The following is a 5,892-nucleotide window of genomic DNA, read 5'->3' on the forward strand; positions in this document are numbered from 1 at the left end:
CAAACCTCTCAGTCATTCAATTAGAGCCATTAGAACTTCATAACTATGAGTTGTTTTCTATGTGTAAGCTGAGGACACGTGTCTCCAGCTGACACATCTGTATCTTCGTAAATATTTATGCTACGATAATGTATTATACCTCAAAAATTACAGTCGAATCCAAATAGTAGGCTTTCCACTTTTCAAGACTTTAGCTCAAATACTGTTAAAACCACGATCAAAAAACTATGTGCGAGCTGGAGTACCGTGTCTCCAGCTTACACATCTGTATCTTCGTAAATATTTAAGCTACATCAATGTTTTATATCTCATAAATTAAAGTCGAATAAAAAAACCCGACTTCAATTCTTTCAAAGCTTTATTTCGAACCGTTTTCGAACTACGAACCGATACGTATGTGTAAGCTGGTGACACGTAACACACGGTGGATTATTAAAACCGTATAAGTTAGAGTTGCGTTTTAAAGATCAAATAATTCGTTATAATTGAAGTACACACGAGACATAATTTCAAATCTCTAGGCCTCTTAGTTTCAGAATTAAAAGCCAAAAACTATTTTCCCGCCAAATAATTCAAATAATATGGGTCGACTGCGACGTTGCCGTTCCGTGCGTCCACTAGAGCAGTCGAATTTGAACCTAAAAACTAGTACTGTTTGAATCATTTTTATTTGTAGTTTAAATCATTTAATTTCGATTATAAGAATTTTAGACTAGGAGCCGGCTGATTTCTGTATTGAGTACCTAATAACCTATAAAATATTTTGATAATAAGTTTTTATTTTGATCACAATGTTTTATTTAATCGAGGCAAAAACATTGCATCTATACTAATATTATAAATGTGAAAGTAACTTTGTCTTGCTTTCACGCCTAAACCACTGAACCGATTTTGATGAAATTTGGCATAGAAATGGTTGAGTCCCGGGAAAGGACGTAGGATAGATTTTATCCCAGTTTTTGAAATATGATAAAGATTTTCATCATTATCATATCATCTGAAAATTATAAATAACTTGAAAAAATCGAGTACCTATTCGGGTAGCCCTAGTGATACTCTACCTCTGGGCTTCGGCTTGACAGTACTTTTTGGGAAACCTTGTACAGGTGAACAATGGTGGCGCCCCCTATCAATGTGTTTGGTGGGACAGTTCAGTTTAGTGGGTCTTTTATAGCTGAGACGGTTCATTGTTCAATACAATCAATTCTTTCCTCTCTATTATTTTAGGTGCCTTATGTACGTATAGATTACGCACATTCTTTTTATATGAACGTAAGGGTGGGATTTAGGGGGTCACAAAACCGGTTTTACCGAAACCGAAAAAAAAACTGTATTCAGACATGGCAAAACCAGGTTATTCTTGGAAATATAATAGCTAGAATGAAATACTAAAATAACAATCAAAAACGTTTTTATTCAGCTCGATTATTATCACAGATCAATTAACATTTTTAATAATTAAGGTAGATACACTTTACTAGAAATCCGATGATCTACGTTCTTGTCGGGTATCACTAATGAAATAAAATTCCTACTTCATAAAACTAATTAATCAGGTAAATTATTTATCACAGATCGATCAACTTTTAATAACCTAGGTAGGGTAAGGTGGGGCACAATGTTACACGGGGTACAATGTTACAATGCATATTTCTCCGTCCCTTTCTATTAGTTGTATGATGTTGGTATACACGTTTGTCAAGCTCATAAGAGCTGCTGAACTGAGCCGCTGAACATCATACAACTAATAGAAAGGGACGGAGAAATATGCATTGTAACATTGTACCCCGTGTAACATTGTGCCCCACCTTACCCTATACTTTACTGTGTAGTAGAATACTGGTGATCCACGGTCGGGTCGGGGAGGTTTCCGGCTTTTTTTTTTTGAAGGGACGCGCGCTGGTAGCTGGAGGAGCTTTTCCAGCTTCACCGGGCAGAGTGGCGAGTACAGAAGGTACTCTAGCCGTTTGGCGATCGTCGGTGCGCGTGCCGACGAGGCCGAGTGTGGGCTTCGCGAAGCGAAAGCGAAGACGTTCGCGATCGGGCCGTAGATTCCGGCTACTGGGACCGCAATTAACTGGGACAGTGGTCCCAGTCGCTGGATCGATAAAAATTAAATATTTTTCTTCCAGCGACTAGGTTCACTCATAGATAACTTAAAAAAATGTATTATTCATTCCAAAATCGGTATCGTACTAAAAGGACAATGACCAAAAGTGGTCCAAATGTCCACCACTAATGAGACCTATATTGGCTTATGGTCCATTAAATAGAGATTAACTTTCAGTATGGGACGAAAAATAAATAAACTGTCAGTAAAAAGTTATGACTGTATGAAAAATTGTAGTAGTTTACGCGCTAATCTCAGGAACTACTGGTCCGATTTGAAAAATTATTTTTGTTATGGATAGCCCATTTATCAAGGATGGTTTTAGGTTATATAACATCACCCTACAACCAATAGGGGCGGAGCAGCGACCACCCGACCATAATTCCAATATTGTTGTCTTTCTTCTGAGTTTTTTTTTCTTTTAGCGAGAATCTAACACGGCACACTAAGCGACATGACATAATATGCATAGATTAATCCGAAATGTGCGATGGATAGAATGATATCAAGAACATTAATTTTCAGATGAAAAGGTAAAAACATGACTTTTCATTCAGTCTTAAACTTTTTACTGACAGCATATTTTTGATTGCGGTTTGGTTACAATGAATCAGTATTTAGTAGACTATTTTACTACATAGGTGGTGGTTGACATTTGGACCACACTCCATACATTTTTGGTCATTGTCCTTTATGAATGGTCCCAGAAAAGTATTTCATTTTTACTGATCTGGCGATTGGGACCGCGGTCCTAGCTAGTTGATTGCGGTCCCAGTTGGCGGAAAGGTTTCCGCGGGTCGGGTATCACTCATCCATCAGAGATTCGTAAATCTAATTAATCTATTTAATTACCACAGATAAATCATATTTTACTAACTAAACTTAGGTACATACATACAACATAGTTACACATGACTAATATTACAGTGATCGGTCGGGTCTAATATCATCACAGTCATCACTCATCACTCATTAAATATAAAACTATAATTTAGAGACAAAATAAATATTTAAGGAACTTTACCACTAAAATAACAATTACTGAGTTTCTTGCGCTGCTTCTTCTCAGCACTGACCCATTTATTGTCCCGAAGCAGTGGTAGGGTTAATATTGGGACGTGTAAAAGCGCTTTTTTAAAGCCTATTTGCAAAAATAAATGAATTTTATGAATTTTTTTAAATTTTATTTTTTTTATTTTATTATTTCGTAAAGCTTATAATCAGTTCAATTATTATCACAGATCAATCATCATTTAAAAATTTAAGTAGGTACACTTTGCGTATAGAAATCTGGTGATCCAAATTCTTATCGGGTATCACTGATCACTTATTCAATAAAAAATATAATTTGAAGACAAATTATAATACAGGGTGTTAGGTAAATGGGTATATGAGCCGACACTAGCCCATGTTAACATGGTCATATAAATGGTATGGTGAAGTCAGAAAATTGATATCTTCATTTTAATTATTTTAATTTTCAAACAAATCGGATTTTATAAAATTTATTTTGTATGAAAATTAAAAAAATTAAAATGATGATATCAAAATTCTGACTTCACCACACCATTTATATGCCCATGTTAACATGGGCTAGTATCGGCTCATATACCCATTTACCTAACACCCTGTATAAGGAACTTTAACACTAAAGTAACAATCAATATACTTCGTAAAACTAATTAATCAGTTCAATTAATATCACACATCGATCAACTTTTAATAACTTAGTAGGCACACTTTACTTATAGAAATGTGGTGATCCACGTTCTTATCGGGTATCACTCATCACTTATTCAATAAAAAATATAATTTTAACATAAGGAACTTTGCCACTAAAATTTAATAACAATCAATATACCTACCTCTTAAAACTAATTAATCAGGTACCTATACTTTACTGTGCTTTACTGTGTAAAAGAATACAGGTGATCCACGGTCGGGTCGGGTATCACTTATCACTCTCTTAGTAAATCTAATTAATCAATTTCATTATCACAGATAAATCAAAATTTAATAACTTAACATAGGTACCTACATAATTAATACAGTGTGAGTCACGTTAGTGTACATATGAAAATAGATGAAACTAGACCTATTTTTATCGACAAAAAAGAGGTCAAAAATTTTTGGAGATTTTTTTTAATTTTTTATAGAATTTTTTTTCTTCCAATTACTTATTGTAAAGAAAACGTAATAACTTTTAAACTAAGCGGTATATCCTGATAAAATAAAAACAGTAATAATGCTAAATAACAAGCGATACTAAAAAAATACATAAAATACACAAAAAAGGCCAACAAATAATAAAAAATGATACTTTTTAAAAAAAATCTGCTTTTAAATTCGTGTTTTTTTGGTTATTTGATAAATTTCTCCAAAAAATGCCCATATAACCGGTGGTTTTTATTACTTTGTATTATTCTCTATCGTATTACCTTCGTAAAACCAAAAATCGCATGTCTCTATCCCTATCACAACGTTTGCAATGATCGTTTGAATTAAGCCTCTCCGGGCGCGCCATTCAACGCTTCGTTAACAACGAAACTGAAAATGGCTCTAGATTTGTAATTTTGATAAAGACAAGTTAGATTTCAAATAAAAACAAAATATTTCGAAGTAAAATAAGCATTTTAGTTAAAATTAAAGTTGTCTCTACCTGTAGCGGAGAATAATGTTGTGGCAGGCCTTTGTTCAAACGATCATAGCAAATGTTGTGATAGGGATAGAGACATGCGATTTTTGGTTTTACGAAGATAATACGATAGAGAATAATACAAAGTAATAAAAACCACCGGTTAAAGAGGCATTTTTTGGAGAAATTTATCAAATAACCAAAAAACACGAATTTAAAAGCAGATTTTTTTCAAAAAGTATCATTTTTTTATTATTTGTTGGCCTTTTATGTGTATTTTTATGTATTTTTTAGTATTGCCTGTTATTTAGCATTATTACTGTTTTTATTTTATCAGGATATACCGCTTAGTTTAAAATTTATTACGTTTTCTTTACAATAAGTAATTGGAAGAAAAAAAATCTATAAAAAATAAAAAAAAACATCTCAAAAAATTTTTTACCTCTTTTTTGTCGATAAAAATAAGTCTCGTTTCATCTATTTTCATATGTACACTTTAACGTGACTCACACTGTATAGCTACACACATTACTAATAATACAGTGAACATTGGTCAGGGCTAGTATCACTCATCACAGTCATCACTTAATATTAAAATATTTCTTAAAACTAATTAATGAATTATGACAGTACAGAAGTAACCTATCATACTTGATTAAAATATTTATAATAATAACCAGATCTTATATTTTCAGTTGTATTTTAATTTATAGAATAAATAACGCAGTGAGGTAATACTTTAGTACTACTACTTTGCTTTTCGATTGTCATTTCTAGATCATCATAAGTAAGCCATTCTGATTCTCCTACATTGCAGTGAACTCTGTAGTGTTTTTTAAATTCTAAAAACTCGATCACACATGGATTATTGAACGTTTTGTTAAAAAAAGTTAAATTGTGGGGAAATTTTTGGAGTTCGCATTTTATGCTTCTTTCGGCATCTGGAGAATTTAGCTCAATAGCAATGAATAACCGCGTACGAATCGATTTATTTCTGATGCGACATTTTAATTATATTTCCGGTGAAGTAAAGCTAGCGTTAACAAATATGAACAAAAAAAATATTCCAAAAATAAGTAGTTCTTTTGAACCTAAAAGCAAAACGACAGCACGATCTCGCCAAAAAAAAAGAAAAAACACAGACCGC

Source organism: Ostrinia nubilalis, chromosome 9 (assembly GCF_963855985.1).
Source record: "Ostrinia nubilalis chromosome 9, ilOstNubi1.1, whole genome shotgun sequence".
NCBI classification, from domain to species: domain Eukaryota; kingdom Metazoa; phylum Arthropoda; class Insecta; order Lepidoptera; family Crambidae; genus Ostrinia; species Ostrinia nubilalis.